We start from the raw sequence: 23,169 nt of genomic DNA on the forward strand, positions 1-23,169 counted from the left end.
CTCACAGTGGTTCCCTAGTTGTTGTTTTTACTTGCACACTGTGTTAAATTATTGTACATTGCAGCCCATTTCCATAAAATATACCCTTCATACTAGCAAAATGTTTATAATTAATATACTAGTGGTTATTTCAAATGTATATGTTGTAACTCTAAATAAATAGACCAGTAATGGAATTAAAAAGCAATTGAATAATAAGATGAACAAACCTTATTACAACAAATATTTTATGCACAGCAAATGCATAGTACAATTCTTGAGCTTGTTTGGAGGCACATTGTTTTTTTTAAAAAATCAGGATCAACTGATGCAAGATAAAGTCTTCAATCTGGAAAAGCATTCAGCTTCTTATGGTATTTATTTTTTTTATAAAGGTATAGGAAGAAAAAGCCCTCTTCATCAGCTCCATATGTGTAAATGCTAACTGAAACTTAAATTGGAAGCCTTTGTGTCAATGGCCATACAAGAGTCTCCAGCTTTGGGAATTGGGAGTAAGTACTTCCCCAGAAGTGTCTTATAGCCCCTGACAACTCTCCAAAATACATTTTTCAAAAATGCCAGCATGGTTTTCTGGTGAATTTTGCCTTAAAACTTGTTAAAAAGTCTGCCAATGTATGAAAACTACCAATCCACCCACACAAGCCCCACTATCCTCTAATACCTCAATTTTCTACTGCAGTCCTTTTCAAAATGGCAACAGAAAGTGATGTAATGAGAATGACTGCAGAGGAAAAGTGAGACATTGAGGCTTGCTGTGGAGTGTGTATGTGAGTGCTGCCTACGGAGATTGTGAGAAGAAGAAATTGGCCCCTGCCTCCCACATAGTTGCCTACTCCTAACACAGAGATATATGGAAGCGGACAGACACAATTCAACCCCCACCCCCACCCACCCCCCCCCCGGTCAGTTTTATGAACCATTCATAAACATGCAGTTATAAAATGTTTACACAGAGGCGTTACAAACCGGCGCTGCTGTTTGCTCCGTGAGGGAGCCGCCACAGCCAAACTGTGCGGCTCCCTTACGGAGCAAAAAAGAAGCTCCAGCTTCTTCTGGCAGCGTGCTAATGACGCCACGAGGCACCAATGGTGCACTTGTGACGTCATTAGTGCCACGCGACGTGTGGACGCACAGCGTCCGTTACGTCAAGATGGCGGCGGCCGTGTGGAATGGCCGCCGCCATTTGTTATGGACAGAGTCTGTTACAGGAATAGGGGCATCTGGAAGAGACGCCCCTTTTTTAAACTGGGACGTCCTGAGGACATCCCAAGTGGCGGTTTGTAACCCGCCACAGAAACACTATTCACTTACAAAAATCTTAAATGGAAACAATGACAAGATTCTAGTAAAGCTCATTCCATTTGTAAACCTTTGTGCTGACTCATTCCTACAATACATAGGCTTTGCTTCTGGGTTGCTATCGTGTACTTATATAAGTTGTTTATGTTTATTTTGGGGTTTTCTCCCCTGCACAAGCCATCAACTGTTGTGTGGGTAGAGCAAGAATTCAAGATTTGCTGTGGAAGAGTTGAAATGGTGACATCTGTGAAAGTATCGCACCTTATATCAGTACAGCAGGTTTCCTGCATAGAGACATGCCAGGAGCCTCCATGTGCTTAAGGCAGTGTAGGTTTGGAAGTTGGCCCTCATAAATTATTTGCTGCCATAAATTACACTTACACATTTCCCTCATGCTGCTCAACAATATCCCTAGAAGCACAGTGTAGCAAGCAAACACCACTGTGGACAAGGAAATGATGGGAAAATTGTATTTCCTCAGTGGGCTTTCTTCCTACACAGTCAAGACAAAGAGACATTAATCAGAAAGGCACTGAGTCTAACCAAGCTCTCCTCCTGCTTGAGGTGGCAAGTGAAGAACCATTCCTCACAGCATGCATGGTCAGGCTCCAACTGCTAATGCCATTGCCCATCATAGCACAGCCAGCCAAACTGTCCTTCCCACCAGAGGAGGAGCTGGGGACCAATGGAAGCAGAATCCTCATCCTCCTGACACAGATGCAAGAGGAGGGAAGGACCAGGAACAGGGCAGTAGCAGAACTGGCTCCATTTCTTTTGGCATTATGGGGGGAATATTCGAACCACTTCTGTCACCAGTGTTTCTCCTCATTTTCCTTGCATGGTGGGGAACATACAGAGGTGACACCTCTGCTTACTCTCCCCTTTGGCACAGCAGGGAACCTGTTGAGAATTTTGTAGAATAGGACCTTCTGGAGTTGTGGCTGTGTGTGTGTGTGTGTGTGTGTGTGTGTGTGTGTGTGTGTGAGAGAGAGAGAGAGAGAGAGAGAAGTACATTCAGTAATGTTGGAAGATATTTGCATTCTCTCTGCTCCTCCTTAGAGAGACAGGGAATTCTTGCATGCAAACTCCCCCCCTCTCTCATTCAAACTAACCAATGTGATTTAGCCCCCCCCCCCCGAACTAACACACATTCACACTAAAGATTTTCAATGGAAATGCATATTTTCTATTTTCCCCCTCTCTCAACTTTCCTTGGAAAGATGGTGAGAAATATTTCTTTTTAGCTGAACTATTCACTAGCTAGATTAGGATACAGCTTTTAGTAAACTTTTGTTTGAACTACAAGTTACTTGTGTTGTTTTTGGAGTCAGCCTCAGTTCATAGGGGGAAGTAGAGCTAGACAGGAACACACTTCTGCTACTCTGCTAATTTAAAGCTAGACCCTAACAGGCTTGGCTTTGATATTTTTAATATATATATTTTTTTGTTTCCTTAAGAAAGGCCGAAGCCTTGGGAAACTTTAATTACCCTACAAGCCTATATGTTCAGTGCCACCTTAGACAAATGTGTCACTAGGCCACATGATAGTACTGTCCTGCCAATAAGGCAGCTATGGCTGAACCTCAGGGCTGGACTTCTCACAGGCTGTGGAAACGAATGATCACCAAAACACCAGTTGGTAATGGAGACAGTGGTAAACAGGTCTGGTGTCAGCCCATGGACTGTCATGTTTGCCAAAGTGCCTTTGCTTTCTTCTTAATTTTAAAATCATTTTAGGTAGGTGGTTGGACATGTACAGTGTTATAGATGCTCATGATATGAGTTTTACTTTGAGTTTTTAAAATCATTTTCTAGGACAAAATAATGCTCATTCAAAAAATGAAAACATTTAACATTAGGTCAGGAAAGATAAGTTTTATTTTATACCTGAGGTGTTATGACTTGAGTAATTCTAATATATGAAATTGCAATGGGTCTATCAGACTGACCATTCTAGTCATCAATGGGGAGGGCTGATAAACCATACTCTCCTGTTGTTAAAGAATTTCTGAACTTTTCTTTGGGCCTCAACTTGAACAATTTTTAAAAGTTTGATATTCTGATAAATTTCATAAATTTCAAGGTAGAAAAAGAGGGGTTCTATTAAATATTGGAAGTTTAAAGATACTGCTAATACTGCTAATACTACTACCACTACATGCCACAATCACCACCTCCAGGAATGGAGACATTATTTCTCATGGTGTACATATTCATCCCACTATCATTTCACTTCATACGGTTTTATGGACTTTTGTAGCACCACAGAATCCTGAAATATCTATTTGACCCAGGGTGATACTCAGAAAAAAAAATTAGATAAATGCTCCATCATAGAATTTCACTACAAATTATTTTCCAGTCTATCAGAGGCCCAACCTTTCCAGAAACAAGAGGGAAAAAGAGCTGTCATTCAAGAGAACACACACGCAGGGAGGAGGTCTGTCAGTAAACTAGCCATATGTGAGAGTAATAACAGAGAGCAACTTCAGAGCCAGGAACTCAATGGCTGCGTTGATTTAATTCATGTTAGATTCATTATAGTGATTACGTATTCATTTCATGTTGTTTTAAACTGATCTATTATCTCACATCATTTTGAAATTGTGCTATCAAACACAGTTGGTGTAATAACTCTACTTTATTAAAAAAAATCTCTCAGTCTCTTGCTTTCTCTCCATGCATCTTGCTTTGGACTCTATTCTTTTTAAGTGCTTGATAGAAACTATAACGACAACAACATCTTTCTTATTCCTGCTGAACACCTGAAATCCATCATCATGTCAGGGATTGAACATCTGACTATACATCTCTTTCTGCATCTTTCTGTCACAATATATGCTGTGATTAGAAACAACAGCAATAATGAGAGAGAAATAAAAACTTGGTTACTTACTAGGTACTCCAGATACCAGCCGCAAGGGGCGTAATACTCGGAAAGCCCGAAGTGCTTTAACATCAAATCCTGCGCCTTTGCCTCCTATTGAATTTACCCCATCTGCTTTGGTTGCTTGTTCTAAAATTGCACTAAAAAGCCTGGGTGGTGAGGATGGAAAAAGGAAATGAACTGTTAGTACACAGTGTGAAACAAAATGAAAGACTGTAGCCACTATACAGGAAAATGGAAGAATTTTGGTATCCATCTATGACATTCCGATTGATATATACAACCAATTTTAACTTCTGCCACATGTTTTTAATTATCTTAAAGTATCCTCATCTTTCATATTTCAGATTATTTATAAGTAAAATTAAATAGAGGAATACTTAACTAATTATACATGTACCTTTGAATGCATATATCTAGAGATACAAATTAGGTAATGAATCTTAAAATGACAACACTGTAATTGCTTCACAAGCTTTGGAGTTTTTTAATACCATAGTTTCATAGCCATCAGCACAAAGACTAATAGTATCTGATTTTACAAACAGAAAGATCAATAAAACTAATTTTGGCGGCAGTCCTGCAAAAATGGACAGCAGGGTCATAGCAGAAGAACTTAAAGAATGAAGTTCTACAGCTGCAAAGCATGTTGATCCAAACCTCCCTGATTGCACAGAGATTTCATGTCTTCTTCTGTGAACACACACAGGCAAATGTGCATCATGTAGGACACTGCAGAACTACAAGAGCATGGACAGTGTAGCAAAAATTTTCAAACTGTGATTGATGGACTGGTCTGTTTAAAGGATACAGAACCATCAAAAATATTTGTAGTTACTCTTGTTTTGTCTTCTGCCAAAGGAGATCAAGGTAAATTTTCCTATGATAAGATAATCAAACAGCTAAGAAGTCCCTAGCACAGGGTCAGTGATTTTCCTAACAGGATCTTCAAAAATCCACCCCCTCCTCAAATATATATCAATTAACAGGGTTTTTCTTTGTGGCTTGATTTAGGATCCACGATTATCATAATACTGTGATAGATTTGCTTGTATAAGAGGGATGAAAAATGTTGTTAAAATATTAGTTATGTTTATGTGTATGAAGTATAAGATCCCAGCATTTTTCAAGATACAGTGGGCCCTTGATATTCGCTGGGGTTTGGTTCCAGGATCCCTCTGGGATAACAGAATCCGTGAATGCTCAAGTCCCATTAAATACAATGGTGTAGTAAAATGGTGTCCCTTATATAAAATGGAATAATGAAGGTTTGCTTTTTGGAATTTATACATTTTAAAATTATTTTCACACTGTGAATGCTTGAATCCACGAATAAAAAAATCTGTGTATATGGAGGGCTGATTGTATTTGCAGGGGGGGGGGGGAGTTTGAAAAGCACTGACTTAGACCTTTTCTCTTCCCCAGCTGAACATGCCCAGCTCCCTCAGTTTGCACAGGCTTAGGCTGAAATCTCAAAATGGAACCTCAATCATCATCATCATCATCATCATCATCATCATCATCATCATCATCATCTCTCTCAGGGTTCTTATTAAAGGCAAACAAAATATAAAATATTTATATAAATATAAAATGCCTTTAACACTAATAACATAAATCACATTAACAAATTATTAGAGAAATGTTGCACATGATTATTGCTGCATGTTTCTCATAGTCCACTGAAATTAGATGATACTCATAAAGGTAGCAGACACGAAATCTGGCTCCACATGTTTCTTGTGGTCCAGTGAACAGTCTTAGGAAGCATATTCTGCTTCCTCTTCCTAGATTTCTGTTTTTCTACTGAAGATAAACCATTCACCAGGTGATGAGTGATGTGTCTGCAAAAATATCACAGCCTTCTGGGAGCCTAAAAAGCTGAGTTTACTACAAGTGTTTTCTCTGATAGTATTTTACAGTTTTAATAAAATGACACCGAAACAAGAATCCACTAGACAAAAATATTATCAAAATTCTACATTAGGATCTTGTCTAGCTCTTTCATAGCTGCCCCTCCTATTCCTAATCTTCTTCTTCTTTTTTGACTGCGGTCACCATTCTTATCAATGTTTGATCCTAGGTATGAAATTCTTTAACTATTTTGATTAATTCATTGTCTAGTTTGAATTTATGTACTTCTTCTGTGGTAATTATTTTTGTTTTCTTCATGTTCAACAGTAAGCCTGCCTTTGTACTTTCATCTTTGACCTGCCTTAGTAACTGTTCCAAGTCTGTGATATCTTCCACCAGTATTATGGTGTCAACCATGTATCTTAAGATGGTTGATGTTCCTTCCTCTTCTTTTCACTCCTCCATCTTCTGAATCTAACCCTGCGTTTCTTATGGTGTTTTCTGCATACAAGTTGAACAAATAGGGTGATAGAGTCTTTCCTGAACCCTTTGCCTATTGGAAATCATTGTTTCTTCATATTCTGTGCTGACAGTAGCCTCTTGTCCTTTGTACAGATTTCTCATCAAATGTGGTGGCACCCATGTCTTTGAGAGTGTTCCATAGCTTTTGGTGATCCATACACAAATGCTTGGCCATAGTCTGTAAAGCACATGCTGATATTTTCCCTAGAATTTCATGGTGTGCTCCATTAGCCATCATATGTTTGCAATGTGGTCCCTAGTGCCTTTCCTGAATCCCACTTGAATCTCTTGGATTTCTCTGTCCTAGCTGTCAAAACAAAAATGGAACATTCTCTTTTTTGCTCTTTGTGCCATATTCAGACAATGAGCTGGAATCTGAAGGAGAGGACCTAGTAGCAACTGGACGATAGAAAATGAGCAACAGAAGCAGAACTAGGTAACTGCTTTTTCACCTTGCTCCTCTTCTTCTGTAAAAGTCTCCTGATCTCTCTTGCCTGGGACTTTTGGGTAGCTACTATCAGGGATACATGGCTGAGTTAGGCAGACCTTTTACTTACATTCTTCATAGCATTTTTAAAGTGTGCTTATACAGTTGTCCCTTCCCTTACGTGGGGGATTCGTTCCAGACGCCCCCCCCCCCCACGTAAGGGAAAAACACGGATTCTCAAGCCCCTTTCAAATGAATGGGGCTCATGCCTGGGGTGGCGTGGTGGCGGTGTACAGGGCACATGCCATGGGAGCGCATGCCATTGTTTTCTTCCAGCGCGCGTGTCCCTTCCTTCCGGTGTGGCTTCCAGTGTATGCTGTAAGCCGTGTAAAATGTGCCTGTGTATAACGCGGGCGCACTGTATATCAGTCTTGACAGACAAGTCTGTCCTAAGATTTGAGATGGGGAGTGAATCTTCTTTCTTTTTTCATAACTAAAGTTGTGCCTATTTAGTCATAATTTATTTAGTAGTTATTTAGTAAAAAGTTCATTTTCTCAAAAGTATTACAGTAATATTGTCCATGTTAGGAAAAATATCCTTGCAACCAATATTAATAGGCTGTTCTCCTTCAACTAGATCAAATCCTCATGAGGTCCTTAAAGCCAATGCTTTAAAATGGAAGAAATGTTTTCCAATAAGGAAAAACTACAGAAAGGGAAGTAATATAGAATTTTGATTAGGGCAAACCAAAGTTTTCTGCTTCATGACAGGCTGAATTATGCCTGTAAACAGACTGACAGGCACTGCTCCTTGATAACTTAATTCATCAATTAAGTTAACTGATAATTTATTTTAACTAGTTCATTCCTATTCCAGTTTTGTAGAAGCAAAGGTATAAACAGCCTGTACATTTCTATACCACTTATCAGTGAACTCAGCACTCTCTAAGCAGTTTACAATCTGTAAGCTAATTGCTCCCAACAAGCTGGGTATCCATTTTAGCGAACTACAAAAGGATGGCTGAGTCAACCTTGGAGGCCCTGGGATTGAACTCACAACCTTGCGGCTGCGGGACCAGCATTTAAAAAATGTGCCACCAGGGCTCCCTAAAGAAACAAAAAGGAAATCTATGGCAGAAAAGAAGGTTGATTTGCCAAATCATTCCTGTCTCCTCCTTTCCCATATATAGTTTGTTATTTGTACATAATATTGTGGCAACATTAGTATATTCTCCAGCATTTCACAGATGAAAATGGGGACATATAGTCAAGCAACATCAGAGTGTGGTCAAGGTGGCACAATAAGGAAGAACAGACAAGCCAGGAGAAGGTGTATTTTTGGCTCTGCCCACCCCTACCCTAGCTAAGTTAATTGAGTACAAACTACTTTTGTACATTGAACCTAGTTTGCACCAAGGGAAATAAACTGAGGACAAAGGGGGAAAGTGGCACATTTTTAAAGCAGCTGGGGAAAAAAGTGGAACAAAAGAGAATTAATTGGAACTGTCCCTGCCAAACTGGGACAGTTGGAGGGCATGGGTCAGGAAAAACTACCCCCCCCCCCCCCAACTTTTAGCATATGTGAGTGGTCTGCCAATTATTAGTCATCTGCTTTGGATTATGTACAAATAGTGCAACGGAAGAAAATAAATCTCTCTGTCATCCAGTCCTAACAGTCCTAGTTCTAGAGAACAGGTAAGCAGTTCAGAATTTTACTTGAGATTGTTTCTGAATGACTCTAGAAAAATCTCTAGATTTGGACAGAAGCTATAAGGAAATACGTTTCCACAAATATCCTGAAAGTAAAAAATACAACATCCTGCTCTGGAATAGTGAGGGGGAAGAGGTGAGGGGATGAGGAGCAGACACTGAACTTTATCGTGCAGGCCCTGGAATGGCCTGTTGCATTCTGAAAGGGAACGTGATGGGGACAGGAGGCGGCAAAGAATGCTGTTTACTGCACAGCGAGAACACTGCCGCCACCAGCACCAATCATCCCCATCCCGTTCCAGATGTGTTCCCCAGGGGCCGATTTTCAGGAACGCTGCTCAAGTGTCTCTGAAAATCACCCCCTCTGGGATGCATTCGGGATGGAGATGATCGGCAGTGGTGGCAGCATTCTCGCTGTGGGGTAAACAGCATTCCCTTTCAGAACGCGAAAGGCCCTTTCTAGGGCCTGTGTGATAAAGTTCACTGACACCACATGAGTGTCCAATACCAGAACTGCCACACAAGGAATTTATTGCACCTGAGGACAAATGCTATAGCACTGTATTTGGAAGCTTATTTAGAGGATTTCTTCATCAATGAAAAGGGACATGCTAACAATGCCTCATAGCAAAGCAGTGGTGATATGTCGACAATGTTATGTGAAAAGTGTTGCCAAGGGCTCTGTTCTCTAGCAGATTTAAAGCCTCATGGGATAATCTCCGTAGTTTCAGCAGTAATTTTGCAGCAGTAATTTTGATCAAATACATCTATGTGCAACTGCCACCAGAATTTCACCTAAAATTAATTCACAGTGAACTTGGGGCATTTCAACTGTAGTCCACAAAGTGCGGGGAGGTTTCCACAATAGATGTCACCTCGGTGAAGAAAATTGGAGAGTCCTCTTCAAGTGAATCATGTACAGAAGTGATAGGAGCCCTGGTGACGCAGTGGTTAACTGTCGTTGTACAATAGACCCTGAAGGGCTCCCCAGGTTGACTCTGCCTTCCATCCTTTCATAGCTCAGTAAAATGAGTACCCAGCTTACAGACTGCAAACCACTTATGGAGTGCTAGTTCACTGATAAGCAGTATAGAAATGTACTTGCTATTGCTATTGCTATTCTCCCAGATACTGTTGTACGAAGGCAAACAAGTAGGGAATTTCACAAAGACAACCAAATGGGTACCCAGGTATAAAAGGCAATCTAAAATCAATGGGTTCTCTATGTTTCTTGATAGTAATCATGGCTAACTGAGTACAGTGCGCCCGCGTCATATGCAGGCGTGCTATACATGGATTTAAGCCTATGTGGGCACCCCGTGTGGGAGTGCATGGGACACAAGGGGTGGTGCGTCCTATTGGAATGAATGGGGCACGTGCCCATGGTGTGCGCACGCTGCTGCGTCGCCGCACCGCCACATACATGAGCCCCATTCATTCCAATGGGGCTTGAGCATGCGCAGAATTAGGCTTACGCGGGGTGTATGTGTGTGTGTCCAGAACGGATCCCCCATGTAAGCCGAGGGCACTCTGTACGGCCCACCTAGCTGGTGACAGTGAAGATCTATTGCCTTTTCCTTTACCTAAAAGTAGCTGTTAGGGAGAAAGCAAATTGAATGATGATTACAATGCTGGAATAGGAAGGGCTAAGCTCACTTCCAATAGCCATGGTGGTGGGGAAAGGTGTCCGTATTGTACATGTTTTGTTGGGAGGAGTGCCTTCTCGGCTTGGGGAGGTATACTGAGGAAAACCTGAAATATTTTCCAAGAACAACAACACTACTCAAATATTCTCCCCCATAGCGACTTTAAAACAATGGAGAAGATACCAAGGAAATCCAATCACTGTTTTCCCCCCTCATCATATATAGTTTGGACCAAAAACGTTTATATTTATTCATAAAGAGGATAACACATATGGGACTTTGATACTACCGGGAACTAAAATCCAGATTCTGAGTGCAGTGAGTTGGGAAATTTTTTTCTGGTATATTTCTGAATGTAAAAGTTGCAGAAATTCTACCAGGAAAAAGTAAGAGATTTAAGAAATCATACTGATAAAATTTCATTCCTTAAATGTTTAAGGAGAGAGAACACAGACATAACAGAGACACAGATACTCACCCTACTACCACAATTATAAAATCTAGTAAATTCCAGCCATTGCGGAGGTAAGCGTTAGGGTGAAAGAGAAGTCCATATGCTATTACTTTTAAAAATGCTTCCACTGTAAAAATTATGAGAAAGAGATATTCCACTCGTTCCTGCAAAGGAGAGAAAAGAAAAGAAATAAATAAAACAGCATTGTTAATTCTATGTAATGGGAAAACTTCAGTAATGCATCATTTTATACTTTAGGAAAGGAAGGGATTATGGTGACCATCTTATTCATAGACAGCCATATGATTTAATGTGTCTTTCATTACCCCAAACCAAATAACTCCTGCACTGGAAAATCCTTAGTTTGTCTTCTTCCAGCTACAGCAGTGAAAGGAATCATGTAGTACTCCAGATGTTGCTACACTGTAATGCCCACCATTCCCTATGGTTGTGACAGTTAGGGCTGATGAAAGCTGTAGTCTGATGTCATCCAGAGAGCCACAATTCCTGGTCCAGGAGACAGTGAAACAGCATCACAGTCAACCTGGTGCCAGAGGCTGCCAGCCAACAGCCCTCTCTAAGGGATTGCCTACATGGGCCATTTAAACCAGTTTCACCACAACTTAACTACATGATACAGGGCCACATCCCTGATTCGAAGTTGGACCATCTATACAAGGAAAGGCCAATTCCACATCGAATCCATTTTATTCCTACCTAAACCTTTTAAAAAAAACCTCACCCTTTGCTCTGGTTTTGCAGGAGAATCTGAAGCAATCCATAGTGATGCATGGTGACAGTTTACACATGCATCCTACTGTGCCACCCACCACTGTGCAACAGATTGTTCTGTCTGAGGTCACAACAAAGTACCTCATCATGTGATTAAGGCTAAGCACCTTGTTTCTGACCTCAGAGGGAGCAACTTTCAGCAGCAGTGGCAAATGGCACAGCTGGATGCATGTATAGACCAGCCATCATGCATTGCTATGGAGTGCGAAGGTAACAGGTTCAGCTCTGAGTCCAGAATACTCTGGAAGCAATTTTCTGACACTGTCTCCATTATTTCATTGATAGAAATCACATAGCATATTGGTGAAAGACTTGAAATGTGAATCAGGATATCTCCAAGTTTAACTACACTTATGAATTCCCTGGTGTCCCTAAGTAATCCACTCTCTTTGACTTAGTGCCCCCATCTGTCAACTATGGTGATAGTATCAACTCTTTGATTTAGTGCCCACTGAGTATCTGCAAACTATGGCAATAGTAACACAATCAACCACATAATACTGTTGCCAAGTTTGTTTACTATAATTTCTTTCCTAAATGAAATTCAAAACAAGTAACAAAACTTAAGTTAAATCTTTCTAAAGTGCTAAGACAAAGCATTAAAACAAAAGTACAATAATCCACCACAGAGAAATCAGGAGTACGGCCATCTAATAATCAACCTTCTTCCCAAAGCCCTTACTAACCAATTAAACTGTCAGGTGAGCTACTCACAGTGCAGAGGTCCCTAATGAAAAAGACCTCATTTCACCTACTAATCCTCAAAACATCACATTGTGAAGGAACATGCAATAATGAAGGAACATGTTGACCTGAGCATGCATGGATGTTGCAAAATAAATAGTGACTGAATTGTAAATATATCCAATTTGAGGTCAGTTATACAGAAAAAAATGTATCATCAAGTTTTACACTTTTGTATAATTGCTCTTCCATTTGGTATACAGTACTTTGAGGAGTCAGATATGTTTAAGGTACTAGTCTTTAAACTCTCCTGGTCCCAGATCAGGGTTTAAAGTTAAGATTCAGCACTGTACATGAAGTTGAGAAATGATTAGACAAGAAATACAGATGAAATAGTACTCAGCTAATACATGTAAAGGAAACAGAACACTAAAAAACGTATTGTGGTATTACTCATTAATATCTGAAACAGTAATAGATTTCTAATACATATCCAAACCCTTTTTGCTGCCCATGTTTTTAACCAATTTAGTACCTGTGCAAATCCAGCAGGAGACAAAGCATCCCTTTGAAATTACCTGAAATGATATTTGCAGTGGAAGTACTGATTTGGAATGAAGAAGAAAGTCCAGACAGAAATAATGGCTTAAGGCTGTGTCCATAAACATACCTAATGCTCACAACCCAAATAAGAGACTTTACTCATCCAGACAGGACTAGTAGGCTGCACAGTTGACACAGTAGGTATGGCAAAAAACAAAACAAAAACCTTTACAACATGTTGCCAACAGTTCTTTTTATGGGCGTCTTGTTTGCACATAATGCAATCACAAAAGAAGCAGCCATTGTGCATACACTCTTAGGCCTTGTCTGCACTGGCTAGTAAGTCTTGGGCCAGTTCAGAGTATAATGGAGACTGGCCAAGATGGCGGCCACACACACCAAACTGGGCACACTACTTGCATGTCACAAAACTCCATTTTGGTTTTTTGGGGGGAAACATTGAGGCTGCCCATGACTTAGCTAACTCTGGAGTAGAGTCAGGTTAACCCAGGAAACCTGCACTTTTTTCTCAGAGGTCACTGTTGCTGGCAGCAGATGGAGAGGAAAAGCCATCTTTCATGAATTGCAGGGAGATCCCACTGACTACGCCCCTGGCTCCCACAGTGCCCTGACAACTGACAGGCAGTCCACAACACCCCTCCTACTGTGAAGAAACACTTGTCAAAACAGAGCATTCATGTCTACAAGCTGTGTCATACCATTTCCCCCTGTTCTATCACAAATGAATGTGCATGAGCACACAGATGCTCCATCAGCAGCTCCCAATCATATCCTCTTCCTGCCCAGCCACTGGCCCACTGGATGCCCTGCAAGACCAGTGGCTCAATGGCACAATCAATGTACTGCCCACACAGTGCATCAATGTGCTCAGTGAAGCACTGGCACAGTACAATCATGGTGCCCCCACAGTACATTATATCCTTCTTTCCTTTCCCCCCTATTGGATCAGTCGATTTGTTAATGTTATTATTAAATCCATTGTATTGTCGGTAACCTGCTGTTTTTGTCACCATTAGCGTCCATGGGTTGTGCAATGTGTCAATGGTACAGTTGCCCACTCATGCACCTGTACGATCAATTTGCAGATGGGTGACAAATATATATCTATATCTACATCTACATCTATATCTATAGATATAGCCAGCAATGGTGCTGGCTGCTTTTCCGGCCCATGGCACCTGCTCCTGACTGGTGTGCAGTCCACATGCCAGTGCAATAGCTCACAGTTTCTGGTTTGGCACCAAACAATGTTTTTTGCTCCAATGTTAAACCTTGGAATATGGATTGGATCTGTTTTCCTCCCATTTTGGCCACATGCATTGTCTGAGCAGGCAGGTTTTGAAATGGGTTGGGACTGCTTCTTTTAGCCCAGTGGACAACCCCTGTGCACTGTGCAAACAGTCATCACAGTGTCACGGTGATCATGGGGGTTTTCACCCATGCAGACAAAGGCATTATCTCAGTAATTTTATATTTAGGATCCTGACAACTCAGTTAGAATTGGGAAGATATTTAACAAGAGAATTCAGAAGCTACATTCACTCTTATGGAAGAAACAGCTGGCTACTAGCTTATCACTTTATTGTCCATGACTGAAAACCATTTGATGCCAAACTGAAGGCAGCAACAAAATTTCACTTGATTACACTTAGCTGTGATGATGTTGAACTGAGTGAAAAGTAAGCTTGCAGCTACCATTATTTATTGCTGTTTGTGATTTGCTAAACATTGTTTTTTTAATTTCTTATGGGCTTTTCTGCTTTTATTGACACCCCCTCCAAATAAATGGAGTGAGAATTGTTCAGTTTCCATAGAACAAGCAAGAATGTCCAAAATCACTCCAGGAGACTCCCAGAACTAGAAAATACTGTGAAAACATCTCTCCCCATGCCATGTGCCCTGCTGTAAAGGACCAAAAATAGAAACCAGAAATTTCTTCTGTTTTTGAGGGTTTGGCTTTGAATATTAAATAGTTGATTCTCAGGGATGTGTAGCCCACTGGGAAAGTATGCGGGTGAAAATTGCTCCCCTTGCCTACTGCTGTTGTCCATTTTTAAATTTCTATTAGGCTTTTTTTCTTGCTTGTTCACTGTGCAATTGTTGTATTTTATTATCTACTGTCCAAACAACTGAAATATATCTGATGATACTGTATTGTATTACTACAATGAATCTAGGAAGAAGTTGCTGGAGAATTCCTTGAGTTACGTGACAAAAAGAAGATGGTAACATCAATCTGAATTACAATAATTTTATAAATCTCAGTATAATCTATTTCCCTGGTAAAACTAGCAGGATCTTGTTTTATTGTAAGGGGTACTCAAGTTTGCTCCATCCTCAGTGTGATATGTTTAAATATTTGGAGGGATGTCAAATATCACCTCTTAACCTTCTCTTCAGAAGGCTAAGCATACCAAGCTCCCTAAGCCACTCCTCACAGAACATGGTTTCCAGACCTTTCACTATTTTGGTTGAAAATTTTTAAGAGCAATTGGGAATTCTTTCATTTTTGCAGTCCTGCTGGGACTACACATCTTTTTTCAGGCTTTGTAAATTAAGCATTGTTTATATGTAGTAGAGGCATAAATATAATATCATATAAAGGAAATTTAGTAATAGTGGAATATAGCCACCAGTTTGAAGGTGGGAAGTCAGTAGTGTTAGTACTGTTTCTTTTTGTTCTTTAGTTTAGCTGGGCTTATGTTTTTGTTGGAAATGCATGTTGTTTTTAGATGTATGTTTTAAAAGTGTATATGATTGTGTTTATGCTTAATAAAAAAAATTAAAAGAAAAGAAAAAAGCTAAGGGAAACTCAGTCTGTATCATTAACTGAGCGTACTTCTCTCGTGTTTTGGGTCAATGTTTGGTTAACATGAGATTCGTATGTCTCTTAATCAAGAGTGTTCTCGTTAATTAAGTGTACACTATTGCCTAATCACTCCTCTCTCAATTACAGCTCCATGTTTCCTGCAACAGCTAAATGCTAATTATAATATGTAACCTGAAAGATAACCTATGGTCTTCAAACAAAACACAAGTTCTAGCTTATCAAAATATCTGTGCTCTTTGCAAGTACTTTACAAAATACTCAGAACAAATATTACAAATTATTTTTTTAGTTATACAACCCAACAGCAATTGTATCAGTCGTTCTCCAGATTTCTTTTTAAGAACCACATGACAGGCATCAATAATCAAAAAGAAGCAATCTGTAAAAGGAAGAAAAGGTGACAGAGGTGACTTGGGGGAAAAATGTAACTGTGAAAGACTCTGGGTTTCTGGATTGTAGGTTATGAACAGATCCTGGTCATGGATATCCTTGCAGTGTGAATATGTTAAGCCAAGGCTGCAGTTAGTATTAATAACATTGACCTTTAGCACCACAGAGCCAGAAATGCATACTTAGGGGATCAACTTTATAAAGCAGATGTTGAGACAGATTTGTTGATATTGGGTTGCTTCCAAAACACACTTTGTTGCTAAGGAGACATTTTCACTTCAGCATACAGCAACATGAGGCATTTTTTTAAAAGGATTTAGCACATTTAAAAAAAAAACACAACCCACTGCCACTGCACTAACATGGAGGACTTTTCTTTTTTTCACCAAGAACAGTCTAGAACATTGTTTCTCTCTCTGTGTGTGAATGTGCGTGCATGTGCAATAGAAAGAAACATGTAATAGCAGCAACAACAAAAAGCCAGGAACTAGGGATCTGAAATGAAAAATAAGGCTAAGCCCCCCCCCCCTGCAAAGTATTTGCTAATTAGGCAGCAAAATGATGAACACATAAATTATACTTAGCTACATACCTCAGGTGAATACAGAGATGATGCATTGAAATTTTTAATGATAAGTTATTTGCTGTACTAGGTAGGAAATCCTAGTTCCCTGAATCAATAAAAGGCACGCTGATTATGGTCTCATGAGATGGAAAGTCTTTTGTCAAAACTATGGCTCACCTTTCAGTGATGGAGTGAATAATAATAATAATAATGATTATGATTATTATTATTATTATTGCCCTGTAAATTTTACATGGTGCTTTACAAAGTCATAACAAAATACAGATAAAAACCAGCCTACGGCATACAATCTAAAATCAAAAGCAGCAAAATACAATTTATCATTACAATAACTCTAAAAGAACAGACTATAAAACAACACACACTAAGGAGTTTGTCACACTGGGGCTAATTTTGGCATTAAAGAGAGATTAAAGCGTATTTAAAGCGCATTTAAAGCGCATTTAAAGCACCCCACAAATAAAGCAAAAATTGTCGCTGAAATCCAAAAAGTAAAAAGATGCATGTTAATGCTTCTTTGTGACTACTCTAATGACGGGTTTTGTGTGACGTCGTGTGAAATCGTTTCACGTAATTACGAGATTTTTCCAGGATATTTATGGGATAAACTCCTGATCTCCTTCATGTGATAAACTCCTAATACACATTATCTAAATATCAAAATCCGTGTCTAGCATGTAAAACATTAGGTCGCAGGTGAGCATTCACACACTGAATGCACCTTCACACACACACACACACACACACACACACAAAAAAAATCTCTCCGCAGGGGAAAGGCTCCAAGAGAATCTTTCTCCTTACCATTTACTTTTCATATGGAAGAATTTTTTAAAAGGAGGAAGAGCAGGAGGAATATCACCATTAAATATCTAGAAGCTGCTTTACCTGATATAGCACTGACAAATATTTGGCAAATTTAGTCCTATAAGTTCTTTTCATCGTATTTGTGTCAGGCAACATGACATTTTAATGCCCTAATTTGAAGTGCAAATAATAATAATAATAATAATAATAATGAAAGATTCCTCATTACCTGTCATTTCTCTCTCTCTCATTGACATTGAGGTAAACTGCTTTCACAGCTGATTCCATGAAATCAGTGTACAGCTATACCTCAGTTAACAAAGTAGTTGTATTCTTAAGGTTTAATTCTTTATAGAAACTTTGGTACCAGAGGTAGAAATAACATGGAAACAATAGGAATAAGTTCAATAAATTTCACCAAACCTTTTATTCAAAACTAATACTGGTCTAAAACACTGCAGAAATAATCCAGTTTGAGACCTCTTTAACTGCATTGACTCACTACTAGGGAATCCAGGGAATTGTAATTTATTGTGGCAATAGAATTCTCTGACAGAGGCGGCTAAATGTCTCACAAAACTACAGCTCCTAGAATTTCCTAGCATTGAGCCAGGGCAGTTAAAGTGGTCTCAAACTGGATTATTTCTGTAGTGCGTTTTGGACCAATATGCACATGAGAAATGAACCAAGTCAGGTAAGTCTTGCATAAGTAAACAAAAAAATAATGAATCTTCTAGAGGCCACTTGAAAGCATTTTCCAAAATGCATTCCAGAATTATTATTTTCTTTTTTACAACAGCCTCCACTTTTCTTAGCATTTCCATTCTCCAGCTGTCCTTCATCAACCTGTCTGTAATGCCTTGTTCTAATGACCCAAATTCAGACTGTAACATGGACAGTGAGGCAGAAAAACAGGATGTCATGCCTATTTCCTGGGATCCTGGTTCAGACTATAACACATGCAATGAAACATAAGGACAAGAGGATGTGTCAGTGCTTGAGACAGACAGTGACATTCCCCAGCAGCGACAGCACACAGACATGGACTCAGTAGTACTTACTGCAGCCAAATGCAGACAACTGTGACACTCAGGGTGTTTAAACAAGAAATGCTCATAAATTAGGCAACAACTGCAGGAGGTGGTCAGGCCATAAATTTTCCAGCAACTCCCTTGGGAAGTTGTTGCTCAAAACCAAACATTCTGGAGGAAGCAACACCTTTGTCTCTTAATACCTGCCTTGTGTTTCCAAAGAACATTGGCCTTGTAAGATGACCATGCTACTGAATGTTGCCTTGGATTGATGCCTTGGATTTATTGCTGTAGCCTATTGAACCTGAACTTCCTGGACTCTGAGAACAGTATATGCCTGTCTAGTAAGCACCTGTACATTACTGGGGCTGCTTATGTCTCTCTTGTCTCCTTTCTTCACTTTAGATCAGCCTACAGAATTTGTTACAGGAGAGATGACATGTAGAAAAGTATCTCAGGAATGAATCGCTCCTGAAAGCATAAATATGATTGCTCTCTACCATAATAGAAAACCCTTGCCTGCTTATTATAGAAGTGGCATACCTGTTTCTCTTTAAGAAAATGTTATAGTTCCATACTATCTGTGTGCTTTGCAAATGTTGGTGGCATTAGCTAAAATTAGACTCTCAGAGACTGGAAATGTAGCTTCAGGAACTAATTTTTTGAGCTATCATGAGCCATCATAAATATTACTGATTAGCAGAATTTATTTGTTGATCCACATTCCACTTTCTCTCGGAGTTGGAATACAAGGCAGCTTCTGATGTATATAAAACACACCGTATTATAAACAGAACAAGAATGAGAACCCTAGAAAGCAAAAGACCTGATATGTCAGCTTTCTTCTTGGGGGAAAAAGGACAGCAGAAAGTGGCATACAACTACATTTAACATGGAGCTTGTAAAATTTATTTGTTTGGATAACAACCTCCAGAATTCCTGAGAGAGCATGGTCACTTTTAAAAGCTCTGATGTAACTGATCCAAGCTGTGACATAACATACAATTTGGCCCTTAGCTGATGCATCTCACCAGGAGACAGCTTTCTGAGTAACAAGTGTTTTTCATAAATGGGCCACAGATAGCATATATCTGTGGGGGGTTGGACTGGATGGCCCGTGCGGTTTCTTCCAACTCTATGATTCTATGATATGGTTAAGCATACATCCATGTTTCCATTTCTTATTTTAATAAGCCAACCCAATATCAAAGGTAAGATATCGACTCATAAAGGTCTAATTAAGAACCGTCATTAAAGCTCTGCAAGAATTTGTCAAAATTAGAACCATTTTCAGATCCTCTGAAATCTTTTGCCAGATGTATCATTGTTTATGGCACAAAATAACAGGGGAATTCATTTAAATCAAATCTGCTTTAGCAAGACAGCTACATCTAATAGATCATGTTTCATTGTCTAAATGAGTTAGCTGTTCCTCATGCTCAGGTATTTGGGTTCACTGATGCAGCCAAATAAGATAAGGATGTGACTCATGAAACATTGTGGCTCATCATTTTTATTAATTAAACTTTTAAACAACAGTTCAAAGTAATCTCCTGTGCCTTTTCTTTTTCTGCCTGTCTGCCTATACTAGTTGTCTCAGACAACTAGTATAGGCAGTTCATCATACAACTGCCTATACTAATTGTAGGAAGAAAGTATGTCTGTCTTCCCCCTAAAGAACAGCAAAATAACCTAGAGTCGTGGTGGTGAACCTATGCCACACATGCCCTCTCTGGCACACAAAGCCATTTCTGAGGGCTTGCAGAGAGAGTTGAAGGCACAGGAGGGTGGAGGAAGTCTCTGTCTCTGGGGAAGTCCTGCCCCCAGAAGTCCCCCTTCCCTGCACTGGATGAGACCCAGTGCAGGAATGCCATTGAGTTGGGCACTTGGTCTCTAAAAGGTTCGCCTTCACTGACCTAGAGATTTTGAGATAAACTGCTCCTTCAAGGTTCAGATCTGAACTGAATACCTTTTCTTTTTGAGGAGAACTATCATCATCTCAGCTTGCTTGTTAAAGAAGTGGTGCATAAGAATTTTATTTATTAATAACTAGCTGTGAAAACATTGTTCTACTACACACAGCTACTTTTGGAATAGCAAGTTTCTACAGATTAGAAGCATAAATTAAAACATCATGAAACACCCTCATTTATCATACTTTTAAAATATGATGCAAAATATATGACCTAAGGGACATGTCTGTCTAGAATTAAATGCACTTTTGCTATAATGTACCTTGAAGAGAACACAACTCTTAACAGGTAGCACAAGTATAGCAAGGTTGTAATGCATGGGCTTGAACAAACTGAAAAATCTGCTCCATGCACCACTGAAACTCCTTCTCTCTGGTTCACACATGCACCACAATGCTGGGAGAGAGGCTTTTAAGTTGCATGTGTGAAATTGATTTGAATATTTCTTGTTAAATGGCACAACTGTATTGCACATGCAACTCAATCCATGCATTTCAAGGCAGTTTTATTTCTCTTGTTATTGCATTTTATATTATATAGTTTTTAATCTGTAGAGAATTTCCCCCAGCATTTGCTTCTGTACAGTTGAACAAATGTCTAGACTGGAGGGAAGGGGGTATTTAAAAATGAAATTTAATTTATATTTCTTTGTAATCTTCCTCTTCCTGAAATCTCTGTGTTATTTTAGACCCCTAAGAAGCTTCATTCATTCACTATGTATTTGGGTTGTGGGTCTTTTTTTCCTTCGTTCCAATGACCTTTTCATTCCATGAGTAATATAAGGACATATTTAACATTCTGTCCACACTGTTCCTTGCAGACAAAAGAAAAAACAGAGCTAGAGTATGAAAAATAAGTTCTCACAGATTCACCATTACATCCTTAGCACCAGTCTATCGCGCACAAGATAGATTCTACTTAATAATCTGCTTAGTACTGGTTATAATACCCCACCTGCCAGGATACGAGAAAAAACAACAGAAAAACACTGTGCTGAGGTACAGGAGGAAAAAAGGACCACCTAAATACCGAACCTCCTGAGCATATAAACTGTAATCTAGAGAGAACCATAAACAATAAGAAAAAAAAACATGGCGTCATAGTTCAATCAGGAAATAACGTGATTCAAAATACAGTTATTTTAAATTGGATTATTTATTTCATACAATTATATAGACTCATAGAATCATGGAATTGGAAGAGACCACAAGGGCCATCCAGTCCAATCCCCTGCCGTGCATAGTCCACCTTTCCACTATAGAGATTAGGGTAGCATACTCTTCCCCATTCTATCCTCACAACACAATTTTGACCATGGAGTGAGTGACCTGCAGTAGTGGCAAATGTGCCAGGCAATTCAGTGGGATGCTCATGTAGACACTTGTGGGAAGATCTGGAGCAAGAGGTATATTTTTAAAATCTCTTTTTAGGCTGTCATACTCAAGTTAGGTATGGAATGTGCCAGACATTGTCTGTACTGTTCACACCAGAACTGAGTGTTGGGATGCACATTGTCTGAACAGGATGGTACCAGAACAGGGAAGAGGGGAAACAGGCCTTTTGGGCCATGCAGAAAGAGCCTATGGATATTTTTTAATGGTTTAATAGGAATTTTGTTTTATTTTTGTTTAATGGGAATTTCGTTAATTTGTTTTAACATTTTTGTTACTTTCCTGGGAATTTTGTGAAAGAGTGGCGATATAAATAGAACAAAAAAGAAAACAAAAGAAAACAAAAAAATTAATTGCAAGACTCAACATTAATTAATGTAATTAGCTTTTTGATATAACAGATTAATGTAAAGTTTTAGTTTTTACTATATATTACAAGTGTTTTAGTTTTATCTCTTTGAAAAATTAAATCAGAAACCAAAGGACGTGGCTTTAAGAGGTTAGTAAGCAGACATACAACATTTCCTTAAATGATTTCCAAATTATCAAATTAAATCATTCTGGCTGATTTCCTTCCCCACCCACATATAGCCTTAGTAATGTTTCCTTTCTATTGTGTAAGCTATGAGATATTACAAATTAGATTCAGAGGTAATCTGCAGACCCTAAATAATCTATATTAATTTTTAAAATTGCAGGCACCCAACAATTACATTTGAGGGTGAAAAGGTCACTTTCGATAAGAATGTCGGCAGATTGTCTTTATAACAAACAAATATGAGCTCCAGGCTGAGAAAGCTTTGGCAAAATTATGTTATTTCAAGTACCTTAAAACCACTTGTTGAAGATAGGATGCTATATCTGTGATTAGGCTTACTCCTGACCTCCTCTGTCACACAGCTGGTAAAGCTCAAAGCAGAACAGATTCATTTCACATGAATAAGGAATGGGACAAGGAGATTTAATCAGACAGTTTAAAAGGAGTGCAAGAGTTATCTGGTCCCACCGTTGGAAATGCAGCAATCCACTACTAAAGCAGCCATCCAATAACTGTTTAATGAACTCCAATGAGGGAGAGTCCACTACTCTCTGGGATAGGCCACTCCACTGTTGAACATTTTGTACCATTATGAAGCTCTTTTTTCTTGTCATTTGAATCTACTGCTTCAGGGCTTACTCTATGGAACATCAGAAAACAAGCTATAATAGTCTTTCATACAATTAAAGAAAGCTAGCATATCACTCAGTCTTCTCTAGGCAAAACATATTCAGTTACCCAAACGGATTCCTCATAGGACCTGATTTCCAGACCTTTTACCACA

At 39.3% G+C, this 23,169-nt stretch overlaps 1 protein-coding gene across 6 annotated transcripts in view; it reads right to left on the reverse strand.

Annotated features, from left to right (window-relative positions):
• LOC149311719 (voltage-dependent L-type calcium channel subunit alpha-1C-like) overlaps positions 1-23,169 on the reverse strand; it is a 487,833-nt gene that overhangs the window by 238,717 nt on the left and 225,947 nt on the right. For 4 of the 6 annotated variants that reach the window (XM_089527751.1, XM_089527750.1, XM_089527748.1 and 1 more), the window contains exons 2-3: positions 10,824-10,963; positions 4,196-4,335 (exon numbers count right to left, since the gene is read on the reverse strand). The gene's annotated coding sequence lies outside the window, so the exon portion shown is untranslated. Of the gene's footprint in view, positions 1-4,195; positions 4,336-10,823; positions 10,964-23,169 lie in introns of those variants that run through there. The other 2 variants (XM_089527747.1, XM_089527746.1) reach the window with 1 other exon arrangement.

This window comes from Sceloporus occidentalis, unplaced genomic scaffold (assembly GCF_023333645.1).
Source record: "Sceloporus occidentalis isolate IW3139 unplaced genomic scaffold, rSceOcc1.0.p SCAF_5, whole genome shotgun sequence".
Lineage (NCBI taxonomy): Eukaryota > Metazoa > Chordata > Lepidosauria > Squamata > Phrynosomatidae > Sceloporus > Sceloporus occidentalis.